The 27,627-nt window shown below is 40.9% G+C and overlaps 1 protein-coding gene across 11 annotated transcripts in view; it reads right to left on the reverse strand.

Moving 5' to 3' along the window:
- NPAS3 (neuronal PAS domain protein 3) overlaps positions 1-27,627 on the reverse strand; it is a 617,308-nt gene that overhangs the window by 283,766 nt on the left and 305,915 nt on the right. The gene's annotated exons all lie outside the window — the stretch shown is intronic.

Genomic DNA, 27,627 nt, shown 5'->3' on the forward strand with positions numbered 1-27,627 from the left:
TTTCAGCATGTCTGACATTACCTGATCATTTTGGAAGAGTAAATATAGCATAGTATGCGTCCCAGACACTTTGGTTTAATCTAGGTTTTTTGTGTCAAATCACCACAGACAACAGTTATGGAGGTCGAGCATTTTTTGTTATCAAATACTAAATGGACAGAGAAAATTAAGCTGGCCAAATATCACCACCAATATTCTAGGAGCCCGTGTTGATTTTAAAAAGTTCAGGGTGGTAGATTAATATTTATTTGCTTTTGCTTCTGATTCTAATCATAACTCTAAACTTAATTGGCTAGTTAATTTATGAAATCAAATTTAGATTGCTGAAATTGACAAGCAGCCATTGAGGAAAGGATATTACAGTTTAAATGCATGAAGGATAGCAGTAGAAATGATATATATTCTGCTATTAAGCAAGTCACCATAAAGTGAATTACAAGGAGTAGGGACTGAATGTGAACTTCATGTTTCCTGTTCACTCTTCGTAATATGACTCTTCCATCCAATTATCTGGCCAAAGTCCAGACAAAGCGTACTTCTTTGGAGAAATTGCATCAAAGTTTATTCCGTTTATAACAAGAACAAAATGTTTTTCTTATTAACATGATTCTGTATAAGAACAGAGAACCATGCATGCCTGCAATCCTGAAAAGAAAAAAGGACCTGGTAATTCACAGTATGTATGAATGTTGATTAGTGACAACCAGACTAATATCTCTTTATGGACCACAATGGACCTCCAGTGTGCACAAACGAACTCTCAGATCTACAACCACTATCTGCATTTCTCCTGCTGCCTAAGCACTGCGGTCTTTGGAAAACTGCCTTGTGCAGTGTACCCTTGTTCAGCACACATGGAAGGTTGGTTCTGAGGCCTATTCGGTCCAGTTCACTGAATGTCCTCCAGTCCACTCTGGAAATTGGAAACCAGTCTAAAAGTGAATAAAGGAAGCTGCAGAGTGCTAATGTACCCGTAGTCTAAATTGTAATCTAGGCACTTATGACATTTGATTTTGTGGGTTTAAATTTGTTTGTGAATATAACAATGATGGGGTGAATCTCACCTTAGTTAGGCTTAGAGTAGACCCACTGAAAGCAGTGGGACTTTAAAAAAGCGTTTTGGTGTTAACTGCTCATTTCTCGTAATATGCACATTTTGGTATGCAACTCTCTAAATTTCCACACGCACAAACTGACATGGAAATGCAGTAGTCTGAACTTTATTAGAAAAACGAAAAACAGAGAGGGACCAAAAAGAGTATGGCAAGACATACTCTTGCATGAGTGGAAAGGCAGTTTCATCAAATTGCCCTGATTTTCCATCTCACTGTGCCCATTCTGTGCCCATTACATGTTGTTCTAGAGCAGTGGTTCCCAACCTTTTTTTGGCCATGCCCCACCTAAGCATCTCTAAAATCCTGGTGCTCCCCTCATAATTCTTATTATCAAAAAGTGAACTCCTATTCACGTGGAGGAAGCCTAAAAGGCCATTAACTTGGTCTGAACTCATTCTTGGAACCTTGCAAACAATGCAGTAATAAGGCTAAGGGATTCTACTTTTTTAAAAAACATATATCTAATTTTGGAGCATGGGGTGGAGTTAGTTTAGATTGTTCCATGACCCAACATCCCTTGATTTCAAACATTCTTGATCATTACATATACTAATTAAATGCATGAATAAAGAAAATAACATTTTAGATTCTAACTGGGAACAGATTACAGAAGTAGTTTGAATCTGATACCGATTAGTAGTCTTCTTCTTAAAAAAAAAAAATCCCCTTTGAATAATCAAATGGTATTTTGCCTTGGTTTTAAAAAGCTATTTATACCATTCAGTAACTCTCTTCTAATGAGCCTTCTAATTCCTTGAGGGAGTTCCACGGCTGTTATCAACTCAACAAAAATCAATTTCAGGATATCTACAAATTAAAAATATCATAAAAAACACCCTCTTGGTTTCGAAAGGTCTCAACTTGCAAATGTACTGACATCATCATACTTGCCTGCGTGAGGGCTGCGGAATGCATAACTACTGAAACATAACAAGCTTATTATCATTTAAAAAATAGTTTCTGCTAAATGATTTAAAGATATGCCAAAACAATTCAATATGTATAAAAGCCACAGAATACAAGGCTAACAAGGCCATTTTCATTAGACAACACTGGGAGACTTGTATTGTTGTACGTTTCCTTCCCTGTTAAATCATGTGCCGCTTTGTTTCTAGTGGGTCATATACCCTGGAGCCTTTTACACACAATAAGAACATAAGGGCCCTGCTGAGTCAGGCCAAAGGCCCAGCAAGCCCAACACCCGGATCTCTGACAGTGGACAACAAGACTCACTTGGAAAGGTGTGTAAGCAGAAGCTGTGTACAACAGTACTTTCTCTCTACCTGCGATTCCCCGCAACTGCTATTCAGAGTCACTTCAAATGCTATTCTCTTGCACTTCCAACTACAGTGGTACCTCGGGTTAAGTACTTAATTCGTTCTGGAGGTCCGTACTTAACCTGAAACTGTTCTTAACCTGAAGCACCACTTTAGCTAATGGGGCCTCCTGCTGCTGCCGCGCTGCCGGAGCACGATTTCTGTTCTCATCCTGAAGCAAAGTTCTAAACCTGAAGCACTATTTTTGGGTTAGCGGAGTCTGTAACCTGAAGCGTATGTAACCTGAAGCGTATGTAACCTGAGGTACACTGTACTGGACAAAACTGACACAAGTTTGTGTCTCAGCCAGTGCCGGATTTACATATAAGCTAAACAAGCTATAGCTTAGGTCCCCACTCTCTAGTGGGGCCCCAAAAAAAATTTAAACGAAAAAACCAACTGTATGTACATTTCCAAAATATAAGATAAAAAACAAATAAAATAAAACCAACATACAGTAACAGTGTTTTGTGTTGTGTAGGCTCCTATGATGTATGTAATGGCCCCCGCCTGCTAGCCTGCTCCTTAAAATATCCCTGGTTTGCTCATTTATATATATAGGGGGCCTACATACTGGATGGACTGGTTTCATGGCAACATGTGCAAAAGGCTTAAGATACCTATTAGGTCCATAAATTACCATATAGCATATATTCAACACGAAAAACAGCGACAATTTGTTGTTGACAAAGGACAGCTGGACATATAAAGGGCCCCATTACTTTCAGTAGCTTAGGGCCTCATCAAACCTAAATCTGGCCCTGGTCTCAGCAATCCTTAAAGGAATACAGAACAGTTTTGCTCCCATTTCTGTGCATGTGTTGTAAAGCAGAGGAGCACTTAAAAAAAAATGTAATAAGCCTAACAATCTCTCAAAAGCAAGAAGATAAAAAGGGAAAAACCATGCCACATGTATGACAAAGGGCTGTACAGCTCACAAGCAACTATGGGTCAGATCCTGAGCTGTACTTAGTAGACTTCCAGTGACAGTGAAGAAAAGGAGGCAGATGTGATTTTTGCCAGTTCTTCATTCCAGCTATACCACCCCGTGCCTCCCCAAAAGCTGCTCTGGAGTGCTGAGGGGCTTTCCAGAGTAGCTTGAGAGGTGAAAATTGGCTCCTGACCAGTCGTCCAGCAGGAAGTCTCCAGTAGATTTCAGCGCCTTCCATGTATGGAAGGAGCCATTCTGTCCACAGAACAGTCAAATGGGATCCAATGCTATATAGGCAACTCCCTGTTTGTGCAGAGGTTGAATTCCAGGTCATTGCACGCTTGCATGAAATTGCATGGAATTGAACACCCGTTGAGAAAGCCAGAAAACACTCCATTCTGCCCCCGCCTCCATGCCGCCCTTTTAGTGATGACTTTATGATATTTCATGGTCACCTCCGGGTTTGGCGCTGTGTGTGCGTGTGTGCGTGCACAGTTGTGCACATATCAGATGCACCTAAACCGGGAGTTGCCTGTATTCTGAAAGTATATTCTGTATACTGTATTCTGAAAGTATATTCTGAAAGTAAGATTCAAAGTTTGGCCCTTATTACTGAAGAGCCAGCAGCAGAATCTTATGTTCAGAGGTAAAATGCCACCAAATTCATTTTTTCTTAATCAAAGTAAATGTGCATAGGGTTGCACCTTAATAAATATTATTGAAGAGCTGGGAGGAACTGAGTCGCTGGTCACTAATTGTGTCATAAACTCTTAAGTGGTGTCCGTGATATCCCCATGACAACATTCCACAATGCAATGGCATTGACAATGATTGATAGCTGAGGAAAGTAACCAATATTCCCAGGTACAAATAAATGCAGTGCTTTCTGCAAAAGATGCAATATCCCCCAAACAAGAGCACTAAATTAAGAGATGATGTAGCGATTGACTACACATCAAACACCAGTGCATGTTTTATATGCAACAGACTTGCAGAAATGGCCGTGGTAAGAAGACTCAGGACATCTCCTTTATTATTTTGTCAAGTGACTGAATATAACTGGTTTTGAAGTGTCCTTTCCTTAAACATTACACTCTCTTTTCTCTTTCTCTTGTACCTTTCTGGCTTTGCAGTCTGAAGTTTAACCTTTTCACCTGCTGGAGGGCTGCCAAGCTGATGCTGGCAAGGAATGGACAAACCTGCTAATAGGTCACCAGCCCTTTAAAAAACAAAGGTGATCAGGTACTACACTTTTGAGAGCACTGTTTGGATGGGATTTTCATGGATTATCATAGATCAGAAACTTACAGAAGGAGTCAGCATGTCAAGTTTACTAAGAGAGCAGGCAAGCAGCTCATTCAAGCATTCCATGACTTTTACTCAGCATAACACCTTCTGCTCCGTAGTATAAAAAAAAGGCTTTTATGGCCTTATCAAGGCACATACTCTCAGTCTATTAAAAGGGAGTTAGCTTGTGGGGAGGGGATGGCTTTCTTAGTCCTCAGTTTATTTAAAGCAAGGATGTTTCTAATCGAAGCTGCAGAAACACATTGAGACCCAAATCTTTAATTTACAATCCTATGCATGCTTACCTGGAAGTAAATCTCACTGAGTTTAAATCTCACCCAGGCAAGTATTTTGAGATTTATGTTTTATAGCCCCCCTCCCCATGTAAGTGCATCTCTAAATGGTAAGTTGGTCCCTTACCTTTCCCGCCCTGACTTGGCCACAGTGATCCATGCGACGGTCATCTCCAGGCTTGACTACTGTAATTCGCTCTACACGGGGCTGCCCTTGAAGCTGTCCCAGAAACTCCAGCGGGTACAGAATGCTGCAGCGAGGCTCCTCACGGGGTCTCTGCCATGGGAGCATATTCACCCAGTGCTTTTCAAGCTGCACTGGCTCCCGGTGGAGTACAGGGTCAGATTTAAGGTGCTGCTTTTGACCTTTAAAGCCCTTCACGGCCTAGGACCCTCGTACCTCCGGGACCGCCTCTCCTGGTATGCCCCACGGAGAGCCTCAAGGTCCATAAATAACAACACCCTAGTGGTCCCGGGCCCTAAGGAAGTTAGATTGGCTTCGACCAGAGCCAGGGCCTTTTCAACTCTGGCTCCGGCCTGGTGGAACGCTCTGCCTCATGAGACCAGGGCCCTGCAGGATCTGATTTCTTTCCGCAGGGCCTGTAAGACAGAGTTGTTCCGCCTGGCCTTTGGCTTGGAGCCAGTTTGATTCCCTCCCTCCCCCCCCTCTCTTTTCCCCCCTTCTTTTCCTTCTCCTCCTGCGATGAGGCTACATTTTAATATTTTAATGTTCCATTATTTTAATTGTTGTGTTTTATTTTTGTTTTTAAGTTTGTAATCATTCATCTTGTTTTTTATTATTGCTTGTAAGCCGCTCTGAGCCCGGCCTTGGCTGGGGAGGGCGGGGTATAAATAAAAAATTATTATTATTATTATTATTATTATTATTATTATTATTATTATTATTATTATTATTATTATTATTAAATATATTTATATGTGCCCATTAGAGAAAATTGAACATTTAGTCCTTTTCAATATATTTTCTTCAACACTGCTTTTGGTTCTTGTTATCTTTATGCACATTCTATTTCTGTTGCACTAGACTAAAAATTGTCACAGACTGTGGAGAACTACACTCATGTTCCTATGAACGAAAATCTCCCTGCTGAGCAGATGGCTATTACTGACTGCTTTGATAATCATATTAAAAAGAGGCAAGATTCCTCTATACAGGTGACCACCTATTTGTTAGGTGCATGTGTGGCCTTAATCTAACATGGGTCACCCAGTGAATTGCCCAAGGGAGATTTCCTACATTTTGAGGCTATTTGAGGGCAACTGCAAAGATTGAGCAGTTTAGAAATTGTTAAAGCTAAGCTGCATCACTTAGGTGCAAGACAGATTTGAATCCAGCAGATTAAAAAATGTGGGTCTTTTTTTACACTCTGTGCTGTGTGCAGCTACAAAATAATAAAGCTACTTAATGCTGAAAATTTGTGGCATATGTCTTATTCAAGGCTTTGCTAGGTATTTTGTTTACTTTGTGCCCATGATGATTTATTATGCTTTGTTTATTCTCTTGAGGAAAATGAGAGACAACAAAGACAACTTTGAGAGATTCTGACTTTTAGAGAACACAATAGATCGTTAATTTTAAACCTAAAGACTCCTTATTGATTGCACTGCCTGATAAGCAGTCAGCATGTTGGATAGCTTATGTTAACACAATATGCACTGTCTTACAAAGGCCGCTCACTAAACAAGTAAGCAAACATATTTTGTGACAAATGTAACGTTTGGCTATGAAGAACCACCAGTTTAAAATTAACATATTTGAGGCTCAACCATCTTATCTAGTTGCAATAAGGTCCTGACACAACTCTAAATTGTGCCAACGCCAAACCCAGTTTGGGTGAAACAACTTCTCTCTACAATCCACAACAATCTCAGAATCCAGTAAGCTGTGATTGTCAGCGCAACTTTTCCTTGCCTGGAATATTCTCTCTCTCTATACATATATTTATATAAGAATGAGATGGCTACAGGATCACACTCCCCTTCCTCTATCCTAATGAAGATGGGCAACCAATCCTGTTTCGGTGCTGAAACCAGGCCCCAAACAAGACTGAAATGGGCCCAGGTAACCTGCTTCCTCAAGGCATATCTAAAGTTGGCCAGCCACCACACTTTCAATCACCTTGCCCAGGAAGGGAATATGAGAGAATGGGTGGTAGTTTTCTAAAATCTCTGAATTAAGGGGCTTCCTCCTCAGGAGGAGCTGGACCACCAACTCATTCAAACTGATGAGTATTAACTCCTTCAGGCAGTGTAGCATTAACCACTCCCCGGACTCCTCCAGTGGAAGAATTGTCTGTCGTAAGTCAAAACCGACACAGAAAAGCTGATGTCAGGATGTGCTAAAATTGGCGGAGATTGGCTTTGACATTCACTTGCAACCACAGCTTCCAGCTGGTTGTCAAAAATCAGCCCATGACAAGTTCAGCATGTGGCAGTATCCTTTGCACACTAGGTTCCATTCATGGCCGTCCCCACGTAAGTCAGTATTGCTTAAAAAAACACAGTTGCCATAGGCTGCGGTCCTTATGAAGATTGAGGGTAATATTTTTTTGTAATGTTTTAAGACAGAAGCTACAAGTAAAGTTGTGTCTAGTACATGGACATCCATCATCAAGTAGTTTGTATGTGTCATACTGGAGAAGCTTCAGGGAAGAGTGGCTGACTGGGGAAGTATTGGATATATCTACATCATACATTTAAAGCACATTCAATGCACATTTGAAGGACTTGCCTTCCCCATAGTAATCTGGGGAACTGTAGTTTCCCTCTCAAAGAGCTGCAATTCCCAAGACCCTTAAATTACAGAAAGATTGAAGCCAAGAAACGAAACAGAAGTGTGGAGACAAAACTTGTTCTATGGAATATGGAACTCTTGTCTAACTGACCCAGTGTACGTCAAAGGGAGACAAATAATATTTTGCACATGGTCCGAATATTATCTGGGTTCCCCTCATTCTTTCATCTGCTTGATAAATAATACCAATGCAAAGCAATAAATCCAGAGAATCCATAGTATACTGAGCTCAGTGTGAGAGGTTTTCCAATAGACTTGATGGGTTCAAGAGTACAGAGTTTACAAACACTCAGCTTATGATCTTATCCAAGAAAATACCAATGTGACCTTTGACCCAATTCATCAAGTGTTCCTGGAAAAAGAGTCTGTTTGTCACATGCATGGATGCCTTTGAGGAGCCTCAGCAGTTCAAAAGAAAATCCTGCATCCACACTAGGTGCAACTCATTCTTCATGGATTTTAAAGTGAGTCAAGTCAAGTGAGTCAAGCAAAATTAGCCATTTGGGCCTGTAAGAAAAAATCCACACCACCAAAAATGTCACAAAATAGTAAGCAAGCTTTCGAATTCTCCAGAGCTCCTCTCTAGAACATTAAGCAAACATGGAAAGTCTTAAGATGGCATGTCCTATCCACTATAGAAGTTGTAGATTATAAATGTATTGTTGTATGTTGTAAGCACAAGTGTGTAAGAGAGAGAAAACCTATTGCACCTATCCATAGGGCATACACTGACTTTTGTTTCTTTGTGATCATCAGCTATAATAGTGGTAGCCAAATGTGGCCATCCAGCTGTTTTGGGACTACAATTCCCATCATCCCTGGCCACTGGTCCTGTTAGCTAGGGATGATGGGAGTTGTAGTCCAAAAACAGCTGGAGGGCCAAGTTTGGCCACCACTGAGCTATATCGTCAATAAATGTTCAACAAATGTTGTACCTTTACAACTATTGTAAGATACAATTTCCCTAGATTTCTGTCACATACACCCCACACCATCCCTACCCCTTTCTGATCAATAGTCCTATCCTCAGGACAAATTCCTTTGAAGTGAATAATAATAATTATTAATATTAATACCATCTTGTTGCATTCAGTTAGGTAACCATTAAATACTGATAATTTTACTGATGTGTATTTTCTGCTCAAAGACTCAGTTCTGTTTTAAAATGTCACGCATGTTGCCATTACTACTGTTTATCATTTGTCAACAAATCAAACTATCTGCTTTAGCAGCTCTCATGAGAGATTTTAAACTGTTGGCGTGAAATTCCTGTGCATTTGCGTTTTTTTTATAACAAACTTGATTGTCACCTATGATATTTCAAAGATCACTCCTCATATAGACATCATGCTGGAAATTAGATGCAGGGCTTTGCCTTCCATGGAACATTATGCAGAGGCACTCTGGCTAATAAATCTTTGTAGCTAATGCATTCCAGATGGAAGCCATGTCTCACAGATTTAACCTTCCTAAACCCTTCCAAAAATTCCTCCCATCGAAAGCTCTCTGAATGAGATATATATGATTGAAATGGAATCATTAATATATGGCAACTACATATCACTCCAGATTATAATGACTTGCCAAAAAAGAAAAAAAAGAAAGCCCACCACATATCCTGTCGCACAAATATACAGGTTTTGGGTAATCTGTGACAGAGAAATGTACCAATCATGGTTAACTCTACAGTTTAATTCTGCCCCAACCCCTGATGCCATTAACAGATGTTATAAAGAGAACATCCACTTCTGTCACCTTAACTTTTGTACATGCATAACGAATGCTGCAAAAAAAGGGATCAAGTCTCTCACAGAAGCCACTAATTAACATCACTGTTTAATCATGTCACCATGTTTAGCAGGCTACATCATTAGTTTATGTCAGACTGAAGCAGTGAAACATCTAAACACCTACATGTAGATCCTTACAAATTCACTCATGTGAAGTGGGAAGGTCAGTGTTAGACACGACTGCAACTACACCTCTGATATTTAGAAACCATTACAAATCACCATGATAACAGGCTAAGGTAGCATTACATAAGATATCTTTGCTTCTTTGCTAGGATGATTTCCAAATCCGGTTATATTTTAAAAATCATTTATAAATGTTACAGATTAACCTTGAGTTATAGGTATTACCTTTGTTATTTTGCAGCTAATGCTGAAAGGTATATAATAAATGCACTACTTTTAAAACACAAGAGTGTACCTTTATGCTCAAGTGGCCCAAATCTGAAAAAAAAATGAGGGCATGGTTTGAAGTTCAGCACTTTTAAATGTCATTTATTTCAATGGGAGAGTTAAACATGCGCTCTCTCACCCACAATGAAATTTATGGGTTGCATTCAGCACTGGTCAGAATAGACCCTTTTAAATTAATGTTTCAGTTACAGATAGGTAGCCGTGTTGGTCTGCCATAGTCAAAACAAAAAAAAATTCCTTCCAGTAGCACCTTAAAGACCAACTAAGTCAGTTCTTGGTATGAGCTTTCGTGTGCATGCACACTTCTTCAGATACACAGTGTGTATCTGAAGAAGTGTGCATGCACACGAAAGCTCATACCAAGAACTGACTTAGTTGGTCTTAGTTGGTCTTTAAGGTGCTACTGGAAGGAATTTTTTTTGTTTTAAATTAATGGATATGGCTAGCAGGCCAATCAATTTTAGTGGGTCTACTCTGAGTAGAGTTTAGTTGAATGCAACTCAGTGGGCTTTAAAAGTGCATCACTTTGCTGAATTGTTTCCTTAGGGTATAGCTCAATATAACATTGTAGAAAAAATGGTTATCATTTATTAACTGATTCCAGGATCATTATCTGCAAAATTAACAGAATAGACCTGTTGGCTTTCAAGACACTACTAACTCTGTTCCACAAATTTACTGCAGATACATACAAAATATTTCTGCTTTGAATATCACAATGGTGGATGAATAGACAATCCCATGATAGGAAACTGCCCTCCGACCCTTATGAACATACGGTGATGATAGTTTGAAATAAAAATTATGTGAAGTTCTCTATCTAAAAATGACAGGCGTGTGATACCACTGTTTCAACTTCCCTCAAATTTATTTCTTGACCCGCTACAATCTGGCCTCCACTTTATGCACTCCACTAAACTGTCTCCTCACTGCCAAATCCAACAATCTCTGCTCGGCTTGCATTCTCATTGATTGGTTTGTTCTAGTAATTGTTCAATATTTCCACAAGGAACAGGCTTCTTCCTCTGTTTCCCAGCTCTTCCCAGGATCTGTGGTCAACCCCCTGCTATTCACCAGCACACTTTTAAGTACCACTGACAGACTGATAATACACAGCTAACTCTACCTCCATCTGTGTTGAAGCCCAATAAGCATGAAGCATAGCCTACTCTATCCGTTAGGGCATGAAGTACAGCCTACTCTTTCCATTAGGATTCTTCAATAACTTCTCCCATGCCAAAGGCAGACCAATTTGCCTACCTTTATAAAGCCTTAGTTGGTTTCAGGCAGGACTTTTTTTTCCCTGACAGTACTCACCAGTATAGATTACCATCACTTCTTTCTTTGCTGCCCATGGAAGCCATTTTGTGCTGGAACGCACAGTACTTTTATCAGTAAATGAGTATACCAGCACTTCTTTATTACTATTTTTTTAACCAAAAAAGCACTAGTATCAGCTCTCTGTTGAGACTACATTCTTCCATTCACTACAATGATTCCAGCCAGTCCAACCTCACTAGGAGCTTTCCAGGGTCCTGACATGATCTGCTTGAACCTGAATATATTATGCTACAGTTTCCTAAATATTGCCTGCACCTGGCTCTGCTTTCATTGGACTGAAGTCTATTGTTTGTTCTGACTTCACCTTATATGAGAAGAGGGAGACTCAAGCTGTGATATGATTGTCCAGACAAGGTCAGTATGTCCAGGACTGCAGTTCTGATCTTTCTACGAAACCCTTTTGTCTCTACCCTCTGTATCCAAGATAAAAGGTAGAGGATCCCTGGATTGTTACGTCCAGTCAAAGACGACTATGGAGTGTGCTGCTAATCTCGATTCAGGCTGAGGGAGCCGGTGTTTGTCCACAGACAGCTTTCTGGGTCATGTGGCCACCATGATTACACCACTTCTGGTGTAACGGAACACTGTGACAGGAGCCAGAGCACACGGAAACACAGTTTACCTTCCTGCTGCAGCGGTACTCTCTATATCTACTGCCAACATCACCACCTGCTCTGTAACACTTTGGCTTTATCCTTGATTCCACCCTCTCTTTACATCTCACATTCAATCTGTTTTATATGACTGCAATCTCTCGTTCGTATTCCATCTCACACAAGTACCATTTAAAAGTTCCTTAATGAGAGCTTACAATGCAAACCTTCCTGGTGTATGGCATTTGCCAAGCATGTAGATTTGTGGCAGTGCAGTTTTGTGCTAGAAGAAATTCAGCCAGACTCCAGTCCTTTACTGACAGGTCCAAAGCATTAAGGCAGTTTACACAGGCTTCCACTAGATCCCTAGTAGAAGGTGCAGCCTTCAAATGCAAAGCAAGTGCAACTCTCAGCATACATACAGCACAGAGTTCAGTATCAATCTGGCAGAGCTTCCTTGCAGCGAAGCAAAGAGGCGATCTACTCTACAACCCCCTCTTAATATACTCATGAATGACCACATCCTTGGCCGGTTGCCAGATCACAGTGTACTTGGCTGGTTGCCAGGTCAGTGACCATTAACCATTAATCACAAGACCTGCAGGTGCAAGTTAAGGGGAGAACGTGCACCAGATTTTCCTTAACAGTAATGGGAGAAACCTCAACAAACCTAACTAGTATCTGTGAAGTTAATCAAGTCAACTTTAGCCTGAGAAGTTAGGGAGCCAACTTTTGATTTCAAAAATTCTGCCATCTGGATTAGACCAAGAAGTAGAGTCTAAGGCAGGTGGACTCCACCTGGAGCAGAGCAAATATGCAAAATTGTTATGTATGCTCCCATGGATGGTGTTTTCAGACATGCTAATAACTCAGCCTGCTCTTCTGTTCTAATGTGGCTGAATAAGCAGCACAGGGAAGTGGATGTGAAAGCAAACTCTATAGCTGCCATTGCCATGTCACTAGAATGACTTGTCAGAATCAGCAACCTGCTCCTTCATTTCACCAGAACTTCTGAAGAGTAGCTACTGTGGAATCAACACCTGTGCCCTGTAGCTTTTCATGTAAAAGTGTATAAGATAATGTGTTGGGAACAAGTTCAAGAACTAGGTTTCTTAACATGTCAGCTGTACAATCCATGTATGTGCACTAAGAGAAAATGATGTTGCTTTCACTTTTTTAAAAACAAACAAACAAACAAACAAACAAACAAACAGCATTACTCAATAAATTATTACCATCAATTTTGACTTCTCAAAACACAACAATTCCAGTAAGTTACTAAGGGGACAAACCCTCAAATTGGCTCGAATTTCCCCCTTGGACTTACTTAGGCTTATCATAGAATCATAGAGTTGGAAGAGACCACAAGGGCCATCGAGTCCAACCCCCTGCCAAGCAGGAAACACCATCAGAGCACTCCTGACATATGGTTGTCAAGCCTCTGCTTAAAGACCTCCAAAGAAGGAGACTCCACCACACTCCTTGGCAGCAAATTCCACTGTCGAACAGCTCTTACTGTCAGGAAGTTCTTCCTAATGTTTAGGTGGAATCTTCTTTCTTGTAGTTTGGATCCATTGCTCCGTGTCCGCTTCTCTGGAGCAGCAGAAAACAACCTTTCTCCCTCCTCTATGTGACATCCTTTTATATATTTGAACATGGCTATCATATCACCCCTTGGGGGACGCAGGTGGCGCTGTGGGTTAAAGCCTCAGCGCCTAGGACTTGCCGATCGAAAGGTCGGCAGTTCGAATCCCTGCGGCGGGGTGCGCTCCCGCTGCTCGGTCCCAGCGCCTGCCAACCTAGCAGTTCGAAAGCACCTCCGGGTGCAAGTAGATAAATAGGGACCGCTTACCAGCGGGAAGGTAAACGGCGTTTCCGTGTGCGGCTCTGGCTCGCCAGAGCAGCGATGTCAGGCTGGCCACGTGACCCGGAAGTGTCTCCGGACAGCGCTGGCCCCCGGCCTCTTGAGTGAGATGGGCGCACAACCCCAGAGTCTGGCAAGACTGGCCCATACGGGCAGGGGTACCTTTACCTTTACCTTATCATATCACCCCTTAACCTCCTCTTCTCCAGGCTAAACATGCCCAGCTCCCTTAGCCGTTCCTCATAGGGCATTGATACCAGTATGGTGCCAATACATGACAAAAGATAAAAACAGAAAACCACACAGTTCTTTTAGTTCCATGGAGACCAAATGGTAAGCACACTGGCTTCTTAAAATATGGCTCTTCAAAGGTTAGCTCCCTTTAGAAAGACCTGTATGCCGCAGCAGCAGAAGGCTATGTTATCTGAAGCTTCACCGTTCCTCTGGCAACTCAGAGGAAACACCGCCTTGCAAGACTAGCACTAAAGGTGCACTTAGCCTGAAAGAATCGTTACATTAGCGTGCAATGAAGTAGTTAAACAGCAGAGTCCAATCCTCTCGTTGGCTCAGTTACACTCCCAATAAGATTTCTGATGAAGCCAACCATATTGAAAAAGAAAGAAAGGGGGTGGGGGAGAAAATCAAAGCTTTCGCTTGTGGTTTAGGATGCTGCACAACAGCAGCAAAATCAATAACTTTTAATTCCCTGTCCTTCTCTCTGTAAACATGATGGACTGCCAGCTGCTGTGCTCATACACCCTGACTGGCATTGCATGATGTCACTCTCATTTGCTGGATGGCTTATAGAAAGCCTCTTTCTCTTTGCTGCCATGACAAAATCCAGTGCTTCTATGGGGACATGGGTCACTTCTTTCCATTTCAGTGGGGATGTCTGCAAGTGGAGACACAAGTCTTTTGATGGATGCAAGTACTTTTGGTTACACTGCTATCAAAAGATGTTGGTAACTGAAATTATAGTTGTTACTTAGCAGAGAACAGATTGACAAATGTTAATCAGACATATGCAGACATTAGGAGGTATATACACAATTTGCAGACATAACTGAGAATATACAAGCAAATTTGTTGGCACAACGGATCTCTGAAAGGTGCTATGCAAATGATTAAGCTTCTGCAAATGCTCATTCTGTAAGCCACTAGAATAAATGTTGGATGCCCATGTTCCAGGTCCAATTTCTTTTAAAATACTGTGCAAATTATAGGTGGCAGCTGTGGCCCCATGGTGGTTGGGAGAGTAGCTTCTATGGTTTATAATTAGAAATCGTTCAACAGACTACTTTGAAACTTGGTAGTGTAAGAGAGAAAAGACTCTCCATGCTGAATTTGGGTAGAAAGCATAAAAACAGTTCATTTTGGAAAAAGTTAAATTTTTGATGAGAGGCTCTGGCATGTTGATACCGTATCAGCTTGGGGTGGGGAATAGAGAACCCCCAGAACACTGCCCAGGGGGAGGGGAGATTGTTCTTCTTGGCAAGCATCATGTTGAATTCTACCTTGTGTTTTTTTTCTTCCATAGACTTTCTTGGGGCAGTAGTTCCAGAAAGATTAGTTGCCAGTTGGGTACTTGTAAAGTATCATGGTAGCTTCAATTACACAATAGCTTCAGTTGTATAGACGCTATATGCCTTTTCCAGTGAACCAATGAATCTGGCATTTAGGTCCCCCTGCTCTGCTACAGACAGATCTAGTTACAAGATAGTAGTGAATCTGGAGCAAACTACCGAATAGAATACCATACCATATCAATATTGCCTAAGTATTACATCTGTTAAGGGTATGGCTCTGAAAAAAAAGTTAAACTGAAAGGGGTTTTCCCCCTATTTGAAAATATATATACACACACTATGCATGTGCTTGACAAATGCGAGCTATGCAGTGAGCAACAAGGGGCTGGCACCTGCAATTTGAGTGTAAGAACCTGCTAGATTATGGCAATTGCCCACCTAGTCTAGTATTCTGTTCTCACAGTAGCCAAGCAAATTTATGTAGGAAACCTGCAAGTAGGACCCTAGCACAAGAAAACTCTTCCCTCCTGAGAGTTCTAGCAACTGTTAATTCAAAAGCATACTGCCTCTGCTGTGGAGGCAGACCATGGTCTCCACAGTCTGTGGGGGAAATGGAACTTTTCCTTTCCCTTTGCCCAGTCATGTAAGTAAGTCAAGGCTGGGGAAGAGTTTTCAACCCCAAAGGCCACATTCCCTCATGAGAAACCTTTGTGGGCCACACACCAGTGTCTCTATCCTCTATGCATCTATTCAGACAGTCAATGCATTAGTGCAGTGCCATATGTCCTCCTCTGTTCTGGGCCATGGGGGGAGGAGAGGGCAGAAGTCCCATTGTCCGAGTGAGCTGATGAGACACATTAGTTAGATAAAGGTAAAGTCGTGACCGACTCAGGGGTTGTGGTGCTCATCTCACTTTATTGGCCGAGGGAGCCGGTGTACAGATTCCAGGTCATGTGGCCAGCATGACTAAGCTGGTTCTGGCAAACCAGAGCAGCGCACGGAAACACCGTTTACCTTCCTGCCGGAGTGGTACCTATTTATCCACTTGCACTTTGACGTGCTTTCGAACTGCTAGGTTGGCAGGAGCAGAGACTGAGCAATGGGAGCTCACCCACGGGGATTTGTACTACTGACCTTCTGATCAGCAAGTCCTAGGCTCTGTGGTTTAACCCACAGTGCCACCCGCGTCCCTCATTTGTTAGATACCATGTAATAAATAGCCAGAACATCACAGTGAGCTGGAGTAGCATTTAAAAGGAATGATTTTTTAAGGACAAGTTTAGGTACAGTCCTCTTAGGAAGTGTTATCATGGCTAATTAGCCTCCCATACAACTAATTATTCTGTCACATATATTCAGAAAAATATGGAAGAAACTTGGAAGCCTTGCAGGATCATTTTCCTCTTTCCTTTTTAAAAAACATATACAAGTAAACATAGTCTGAGACCCATAATATATGTATACATAAGTTATTAACTTTTTGTATATACCCATGTTTATGTTAGTTTTAAAAGACAGAAGCCACCACATACCCATCTTATGTGAAGACACGTGCAAATACAGATTGACACCTTGGATATTCATGCCAGGGAATGGCTGAAATTTAGTGAAGGAATTTAATGGATAGCTGCAGAAACTGCAGACATTTAGTCAGTCATTGCTTGGTACAGTGTCATACTGCCTCACAGGAACTGTAGATTAAATCATGACCCACTGTATGTTAACTGTGTCTACAATGCTAGTGATCTAAATGACTCTCAGTGGTGCCTATATTCAACTGAAGGCAAGAGCCGATATTTGGTTTGTGTTCTGCATGCAGGCCCAAGTGCATGTACTGGATGCCTCTTCAATGAGAGTTCAGATGCTCTCAGTAAACTCTTTGGGATTTGCTCACTGGTAAATGGGATTAGAATTGCAGCCTTATTCATGCAAGCTGCAGAAAGGCCATCTGAATCTACACTAACATTAGAGGCCCTAGAGCAGAGATGGGGAACCGGTGGCTCTCCAGAGGTTGTATGACACCAACTCCATCAGCCATAACCTGCATGGCCAGGAGTGGGGGATGACAGGAGTTGTAGGCAAACAACATCTGGAGGGCCACAGATTTCCTATCCCTGCCCTAGAGCAAGCAGAGGGACATGGCTGATCTGTCAGAACACACCAAGATTGTGGGGAATTCATTGTCTATTTTGGGTAACACTTGGCAGCTGCTTGACACAAGACTATCCTTAAGGGAAGGTCTATACATAATAAATTTAAAGTGTATGTGAGTGTGGGTGTATATATATACACACAGACACAATTTTTTTGTGAGTTTAACTTGTTTTAATCTGCTTTAATATTGTGCTTTAATTGTTGCAACCCTGTGACCTTAGGGTGAAGGGAGCATAATAATAATAATAATAATAATAATAATAATAATAATAATAATAATAATAATGAATTTTAGAAACCTCTCTCAAGGTAAATTCTGATAGTCTGCCAGCTATAATAAATACTTAATTTTGCACTGACTCTGTAGGGAACAAAGATTTCCAAACACTTGATACATGCAATACATGCAACTAAAAATCAATGGAAAGCCTGGGATATGGAATAGAGTAATTGCTTTAGATACATATGTGTGATAATTGCATATCAGCTGAATAATTCATTGCTTAAAATTATTTGTAATGAATAGTAATATTGTACAATTATCACATTTGTTAGAGTAATTAACTTCAGAGATGAGCAGTTTCTTCTTGGCCTGTTGCATATGTATTACATATATGGACACTGATAACAAATACCCATGGAATGTCTTATCCACAGTATAAGGTAAGAGGGGCTATTTAGCATAAATGCTGCCAATATATCAATGCTTATATTTCTGCATGATGTTTTTGCATGTCTGAGCCTCATTTATCAAGCAAGGCTGTCCAGCAGAGGGCTCCTTAGAAACGGAATGTGAAGAAAAGGAAAGGCTTTCAGCATATAATTGAAATGTATAGAGATTTGGACTGCAGTATGTGTATATATGGGTAAGATTTGCCAGTTATTTTAGAAAACCGCAAACAGATTTAATGCTCTGAGGCTTTGATTGCAAACGACTTTGTTATAAATGAGTAGGCTCATTTTTTTTAAAAAAATGAAAATCCATGGAATAAATGTTTATGACATTGTAAGTAAACATGCGTCTTTATTTTGAAAACATGCCTGCACACTTTCCATGTTACAAGAAATGGAAACTCATTTGTGCTTCATGCTCCACATGTACCAAGAGGACAACAATTCTCCTACAGTTCTTTTTTCATGCTCACATGACACACTAAAAAAAAAAAAAGTCTCGAGTTAATTAATAATTCTAGAAGGTTTTTTCTTCATCTTCTTACCCGATGTGGCATTTTTAATCAACACAGGTTGGATGGGATTGTGTTACCCTGGGCTGTGTACAATCTGTTTCCAGATTGTGTAGACCAATTAACAGACAGAAGGAAGAACAGAGAATTTATTGAGAACTTGCATATATATGCTAGCATTCATACTGTCCAACTTTTTCAGACCCAAAACCAGGAAACACGTCTTCTGGGACATGCTCCCAGATGAAACACACGACTTGTGCCTCGTTCTCGCCCTGTAAAAAGTGCTTTCTTTCAGGGCGACAGCACAGTGCTAGAGATCGCAGCACCCAAAATGGATGCCGCAATCTCGTGCAAAGAAACAGGATATCTCTTTTTTCTGAGGCACTTGGCAGGTATGTAAGTTGCATTCAGACATCACAACAACAAAAATGGTTTGTTATACTGAGATGTGTTATAGCCAGCTTCAGATCTGTGCTCTGCCTCTTCTCTCATCTTAATACATGACCAAAGGAGACGTGAAGTTTCTATTCCTAGTCTGGAACAAACTCAGTCCTCCATTTTCTTTAAAACATGGAAAACACAAACCATAGGTAATGTACCTAGATAACAAATTATGTCGTCATCTCAGTTTGATATTCTGTTTTGTTAATTAACTACAGTGTGTACAAACAACAGTCACCCATAGTTGGACAAAACAGAATCTGTGGTTTGTTCCAATGTGCCCTGAAGGTAGGGTAGAAACGCAATCAATCAATCAATCAATCAATCAATGGAAACAGTCTTTTCTCCTTGCAAGGGCCTGATGGAGTATGTAGACCCACAGCTCTCTTCAGCACATTCTTATCACAATAAACAATTGTTTATCTTAATACTATTGTTTATTGTGGCATATAAATGTGACCAGTTCCTTGAAACATGTATCAAACCTTGATTTTTATTTATCTGCACACAGAAAAATACATCTGTACGAAAATTATTGGAGGACCTTTAATAAATTCCTGGATCATTATTTGGGATACAGGACTGTGACAAAAGTGCCAGCCAAATTAGCCCTTTGTAGTGCTCATTCATTATACAAGGTTGTGCTAAATATTAATACACTGATAAAACGTTCCTTGTATGAAAGGCTGCCTAATATCCCAAATAATGATCCAGGAATTTATTAATTCAAAAGGTGTTCAAAAATAGTAACCTGTGATTTTTTAAAAAAACAATCAAACTACTGTAAGTGTCCTTTGGCAAAAAACTTGAAAGCCATTCTGCTTATCTAATTACCCTGTTCCAGTGCCAAGTAACTTTAAAATACTTGTTACCTTCTTTTTAAGCAGAAATTTATTATTTGCATATTAAGAAATATATTTAATACACATACAGAATAATCCAAACTCCTCTGTGGCAGGGTCTCTCTCTCTCTCTCTCTCTCTCTCTCTCTCTCTCTCTCTCTGTGTGTGTGTGTGTGTGTATGGGTGGAGCATTCCCTCTGTCCAGTCACAGTGGGTCCCATCCATCTCTTACCTGCTAGGAAGCACCAGCAGTGTTGAAAAGCTCCGCCTTCTGCTCTCCAAAAAATGGCTCAGGGTGGAGCCTGAGCCAGCCTAAGATCCACAGGATGCTATGATAGCATTGGGTCCCAGCAATGTGCCAGCTCCAGGCTGGTGCAGCCATCTGCCTGCTCCCCAAAATTCTGCCTCAGCCATTGTACACAAGGCTGTGGATGCACTATTGCTCTGTAAAGTCCTAGTGGGGTTGTGGGGAGGAGGCTAGGATTTCTCCCTATATGATATCTCTGTTTTTAGTACTAAAACAGACTAAATGCAATTAGGAAAAGTTAGGATCTGTTCACAACATGAGTTTAACACTGCTCTTCAGATGCCATAGTTGAGTATGGCTGAACCATACTTTTATTAGTACATAAGAGCATAAGGCCGGCCCATCTGGTCCAGCATCCTCTTCTTGCAGTGGCCAACCAGATGCCTGTGGGAAACATGTAAGCAGGATCCGAGCACTAGAGCACTCTCTCCTCCACAGCTTGACTATGTTCTGCAGGAAGTGCAAATCTAACATCTATTCAAGAAACAGTAGTATAATGGCATAGTTTGAACAAAAATTCCAGGCCAGGAGCAAGGAAGGGGCTGAACAGTCTTCCCTCCTGTGCCCTTCTCCTGTCACACACCAGCTCTGACATTTAAGGAAATATTCATTATATTTAGCCAGAATTCCCTATTATGTCCAATCTGGGGGACTCTGGTTTAATGGTGGCTGGCAAACCTGGAAAATAAGCCAGAATATGATCCCAGTTTATTTTCATGGTTTCCTAACTGACATGAAGACCTAATTCCTTGTCTTGGACATGATCGGAAACTCAGGCTAAAATAATGCAACCCAGGATCTTTGAACTGAGGTGGACCAACTTGCAATGGGGGGGGGGCAAGGGAAGGAGCAGTCCGCCCCAACGTCCAAAACCCTCCTCAGGCACAAAGCATGTTGGGTGACTTTGGTCCAGTCACCATCTCATTCTAGCATACCCTACAGAGCTCTTGTGAGGGGGATAAAAAAGAGAGGGCCGAGATATGAGTCCCTCAGCTTCAGAGATGACTGATTTAAATGCATTATAAATAGAATTTGGGCATTAAAATACATAAATTACCATTGACTATCTTATTTAAACTCAGGCTGCAATTCTGTTACAATGAAAAGTAAGGACACTTAAATGTGAATAAATAGGTGCAGGTTTATAGCCCAAGGGCACATTCTGGCACTATAAAAGGATTGGCAGAAAGGCCCAAAACTGTATTTTGAAAAAGCAGCTGGCTCTCATCCCAGTGACACTTTTGAATTTTTCCAAAAAGAAGCAAACTTGGCGGGAAAACTATTTGCCTACTTCCTGCACAGAGTCTTATTCTAACAACAAAGTAATGTAACATGGAGTTCTCTTATTTAACATAGCACTCGACTACACAGAGGACTGTTTGAACGTGCAGCTCTTCTGGGGCTTGTCATAATGACTGACATTTTCTGATATTGAGCTAGAAATAATGTGGATATTTAATACTACAGAGTTCACCTCAAGTAGAACGGAAGTGCTATTGTTATCAGCCATCTATATTGCTGGATGATTTCACCTGACTGTTGTACAGTGGAATGAACACATTAGTACAATCTTTGATGCTTCATATTATGTTTATTTTAAACATCTCATGAAGCTCAGTTATGTATATTCTGTGCTTTCCCACTTGAATGTTGACTAAAAATCTACTTTTTAGATCTGCTATGCCACTCATGAATTTTTTACAGTATCCATCTGTGCATTGCAATCTCTATTCTCCACGGTTCCACATTGTTTTGGCTAACTAACAGGCCCATATGTTGCCTTAATGTATTTCTAAGCAATGTTTGTGCTTTTTTTAAAAAAGGAGGGAAACAAAACCTGGAAAAACCACAGGGCTAAATAAGCTATAAAGAGCATCCACATACAGTTAGACTGTCTTTACTGAGTCTGAAGACATTATGATTCTGCTGCGACAAGCAGCATTTGTCTTCATTTTGTCTGACTGTCCTCATGTGTTATTATTAGTGGCTGTCAGGGCTGCAGCAGAAAAAAAATAGCATCACTTGACAAAGAAGTTGAATGCATAAATGCTATGACTAAACATCTGAAGCTGAGGAAAGCACGTCTTTTCAGATGAGAAATGTGGAGGGAGGGAGAGAGAACCGCTTCATTTATAATGAAACTTTGAGAACAAAAATAATTATTTGGGGGAATTTCCCCCCTTGCCTGTACAACTAAATTCAGAGCTAATCATTAATATAAACACTTACAGAAGTTCCTTGGCACATGTGGTTCCTGCATGTCAGGTTTGTTTAAAAGGAACCAAACATGCATTTGGAACAATCACATTCATTCACTTTATTTCTTATAGCACTGATAAATACAAGCATCATGAAGTATTTATCATGAAATAGACTTTTGCTGAAATATTGAACTCCCCCCCCCCACACACTGCTGGATTCTTTTGTAATTATTCATCAGTAAAAACAACTTCCTTTGACATAAATTTCTAAGGTGCTTATGAATACAAAACACAAGCGAAAAAATACTGCCCTCCAACTCTAGGGCAGCTCCCCCTAACCTAGTGCCCCCCAGATGTTTGAAACCATTCTGCCAGGGGCTGAGGGCGTTGTAGTCAAAAACAGCTAGAGGGAAGCGGTTTGGGAAAGGCAGATCTGGAAGATGTACAAAAGGTTCAGTCTCAACAGGGATACAGTACTGAGCAAAGGTTCACAAACTAGAACAATTCTAAAATAAGATGGATCTGTTCAAAGGACCCTGGGCCAGCTATCTGAAGAAATGTGAAATGGATGATGATTATGTTCCCCTCACAAACAATCCTGAAAAGACTAAAAACAGTAAGAAAATACACAAAACACATTAACAATAAGGTAAAAATGGTAAAGGACCCCTGGACGGTTAAGTCCAGTCAAAGGCGACTATGCGGTTGTGGCGCTCATCTCACTTTCAGGTTGAAGAAGCTGGCATTGGTCCACAGACAGCTTTCCAGGTCATGTGGCCAGCATGACTAAACCACTTCTGGTGCAACAGAACACCGTGAGGGAAACCAGAGCGCATGGAAACACTGTTTACCTTCCTGCCACAGCGGTACCTATTTATCTACTTGCAGTGGCATGCTTTCGAACTGCTAGGTTGCCAGGAGCTGGGACAGAGCAACAGAAGCTCACTCCGTCACAGGGATTCGAACCACCAACCTTCTGATTGGCAAGCCCATTGAGGTTTAGACCACAGCGCCAATACATCAATGTAAAACAATCCACTAGACATTTAAAGGAAGGCATCTGCAGTGCAACACTCAGTGAAATTCCCTCCTCTCTTTGGAAGTGTTTTACCAAGTGAGAACAGCCCCCCATAAAACTTTGTGTGTTCCCCCAAATATTATCTCCAGAAAAAATGGGCACAGCTTAGTTCTGGAGGACCAGGCTATTAATGGCTAGTAGTCATGACGCCTGTGTTCTAACTCCACTGTGAGTGACAATATATCTTTGGATATTAGGGTTTTTTGTTGCAGTCGGGTTGTTGTTATTGAAATCGATTTTTTTGTATCCTTCTTTTTTGGTTCTTATTGGGATTTATGTGGAAATAACTCAATTTGGTTGCATGCTTTTTGACGTGTTTGTTATTTATGACTTACTTTTGTAATGGTTTTTTTCATGTTCTAGGCCGCCATGAGCATGGGTGGGAACTAGGGAAAGGCGGCCTACCAATAAAATGATGAATGGGTGAATTGGCATCTATATTCAATCTGCTCCTCAATATGTACATGTAATAAATTGAACTTCATTGCAGCAGGTGTTAAGACTGAACGAGGAACAGAAGAAGCCAGAGGGAGGAGGGAGGAGAGAGGTGCATATGCTGAAGCCAGAGTTGATTCACTCCACACACCTCCCAACAGGCTAGGAATCATAATGACCACCAGCACTGTTCCAGCCGGAAGGGAGAAGAAGGCTTAGACCTTCATCTCTTCCCAGCCATTGACTTTCTTTCTCTCTGGCTATGTCTGACTCTGGCAAGTCGCTGCCCTTGCTGCCAGTCACATCCCAGCTATCTCATCCCTGCAAAGGAAATTCAGCCAATTTAAATTATTCACAGTCCAACACCGTATCACAGCCTCCTCCTTGTAGCAACTGTACCATCCACATGGGCTGCTGCTTCTCCAGGAAACATGGGGCAGAGGACAGACAATTCCAGGTAGGAAACATGGGAATGGGGGTTATTTCAGGCCACCTCGCCTCTCAAGGGAGTCTCACGGGTAGAATAGCTGGCATTAAGTTAAGCAGTACTGCCCCCCCCCCCCGATCTATTAAAACTATGACTAACAAAAATGATCGCTTTCAAGGGGTTTATCACACACCACAAATGTTCTGGTTTATCCCACCACCACCACCACTTTTGTTGAACCCCCCTCCAGACAGCAAAAATGTGGTAGCATTGAAGAAGCATCACAAAACCAACTAAAGCAGAAAAAAATCCACGACTATTATTGTGTCAATAATATGCTGCAGAATATACCCACAATAAGACATGAGTCTGAAGGAGCCCAAAAATGCTTTACCTCAAGTTGCTACCCTCTACAGTGGTACCTCAGGTTACATACGCTTCAGGTTACAGCCTCTGCTAACCCAGAAATAGTGCTTCAGGTTTAGAATTTTGCTTCAGGATGAGAACAGAAATTGTGCTCCGGCGGCACAGCGGCAGCAGGAGGCCCCATTAGCTAAAGTGGTGCTTCAGGTTAAGAACAGTTTCAGGTGAAGTACGGACCTCCGGAACGAATTAAGTACTTAAACTGAGGTACCACTGTAGTTGGAACAGGCAGAAAAAAATAGGACCCTCACCTGTGAAACACATGGAACGAGGAAGTCCCTAAGGTACACAAAGTAACTATAGCAGTAACTGCCTTTTTCTAACTATCCTAATTAAGCTCAGTCCTATACATTAACACGTGTACAATTAGTAGAAGCAGTGCTGTTTTGAGGAAAAAACCTCCTAAACCGCTTGATTGGCACAACTCAGATCTCTTTATGAGACTAATAAATCACCAAGTGAGCCTCAGGTTTCAGATTGTGTGGTAACAATAAAACCCTATACTACAGTATCCAAAGGGGCGGGGGGAATCAAGATATATGCTAATGAAATAGTTTGACAAATACCTTTTTAGCATTTTGCTAATATATCACTTTGGGGGGTGGGAAATAACATAACTTCTTTCTATTGGTTCTGCAGTGCAAAGTTAAAATAAACAAGGAACTGCACCTCATATCTCGGTCAGTTCTCCAGTGTAATTAAAACATCAACTACCTACAAAAAATGTTTAAACCATTTGATGTTTTCTGACTTAGTCAGTTCTTCTTCCTTTTCCCCTACAGTGGACTTTGTATTTCATCTCGCTCAAATCTACAGGGTACAAGAGCATGTAGCTTTTTCTTCCAAGGCACTCCAAGAGGGTTTCCATTTCTCTGCCTTCTCTTATCTTTCATGTGGTCCTCAGGTAGACTATTCTTGAACACAATCAAAGAGTTTATTTTTGAAGAGAGCGCTCAGCCTGCCATTCCAATTTATTTGGCATTTCAAGCTAAACCCGAGAGCAGCTCTGATGTCTCCAATTTCCCCCCATCTCACAAGAGTCGTACTTACTGAATGACAGAGCACAGTACTTTTGGAACTCTTCAATCAGTTAAGTATTCCTTATTATAAATCTTATTATCATGCTTGTGAAGGTGAAGAAAGATTTCTGAATGTCTAAAATTGTTTCAGCTCTGCCTCGGCGGAATAACTGGCATATTCTGAAGAATACAATAAGAACTACGTATCTGTATCTAGCTATATGTATAGGCAGATTCTAACTAAAGCTTCCGCTGGGAAGATGGTACCATGAGTAGAGTTCCATTCACAGAAGTGCTCATTTGCCCCTAAAAATGTCTTCTGGGAAGTTGTGGGAACCCTCTGGAGCAGAATGAGAAAGCAGTGCTGGAGTATGGATAGTTTGGCAAAACATGCAACCCACTATTCGGCAGGAACCTTATTTGAATCCTAGTTCCCTTGCAAAAGGAAGGAGCCTTTCCATTTGTGAAGTGTATTTAAATTTGAAAAGAAGCACAAAGAACCTCATTATAAATTATGGGTAGTTAATTCTTTCGTGGTTCTCTCTTCATGACACACTTATTTGGTGCTATTTTTCTCAAAAAAGAAGCGCCGGAACACATCACAAACGCCTCCCTTGTTCTCCAATAATTGCAATGGAACCCACCTGAGAGATGCCGGAACTGAGTTCCGGCAAGTTCTGGATGGGGGGAAAAAAGAGTCCTGCACTTATTAAGATTTACATGTTTTTCCATTCACCTTATCTGCTGACTTTCAGGCTGGGATATATACACAGCCTAGTGTGCACATATAAACACTTTCTGATTCACCGCACTCCTGAAATGCTGCCCAGAAAGATTGAGGGTCTCTCTGAAGCAGCATTTCATGAGGTGTGAGGGTCTGTTGATGGAAAGAAAATCAGGACCGGCACCACCATTTGCGCACTCAGAAAACTGTATTGGTTATGGACAAAAATGTGTTTGGATCCTAGCCTCTAGCCTTTCTATTTCATTATTTTAAATTTCTTGTAACCAGCTAAGATTATGGCTGGTGGAATCCAAAATAACTAAAATGGAAATAAGTCTTTTTTAAAAAAATACAACCAACAACCAAAAACACGTCTATCTCATTCACAAAGCAAGGAATTAACCAATGATAATCTGCTCCACTGGACACCTGTTTCTTCATTCAGATATCCAGACAGAAACATGGACCCTAGCCTTGAAATCAGGGGGACTTACATGCTTATAATATGTGGTAGGACATTTCCTTAGAAGAAATGCCCAGTAAAAGAATGCATATATTTGTTCAGATAAGGGGGAAATGTTACTAGCTCTGATAAATACATTATAAACATTTTGGGTGACATTCAATTGGAGTAGACCTATTGAAATTAATGGGCCTAAGTTAACAATATGAATTGATTTCAATGGGTCTACTCTGAGTAATACTTAGCTTATACCACCCTTCATGATTGTTAAAGGGCACAGCTTTAAAATCTGAACTCTGGCTGAGACTTCTCCTTACCTTGCTCTCTTATGAGTGGTGCTGATTGGTAGAACCCAGGGTGGTTCACAACATAAAAATATGAAATGAGAACTCAAAATACATAATAAAACAAAAATAATCCAATAAACACATTTAAAAGGCCACAGAATGTTAATCAGCCAAAAGGCCTGGCTGAAGAGAAATGTTTTTGTGGTACTCCTTTCAGTTCCTGCAAATGGTTGGATAACTTATTTATAAAGTCTGAGAAATTCCAGACCATATTTTTTATGAGATTTGTCAAACAGTCACCTGTTAAGTACACTTTTTAAATACCTTTCTATAGAGGTGAGTCAATTAATTTGA

The sequence above is a fragment of the Podarcis gaigeae genome (assembly GCF_964106915.1).
Source record: "Podarcis gaigeae genome assembly, chromosome: 1".
In the NCBI taxonomy this organism is placed as follows: Eukaryota; Metazoa; Chordata; class Lepidosauria; order Squamata; family Lacertidae; genus Podarcis; species Podarcis gaigeae.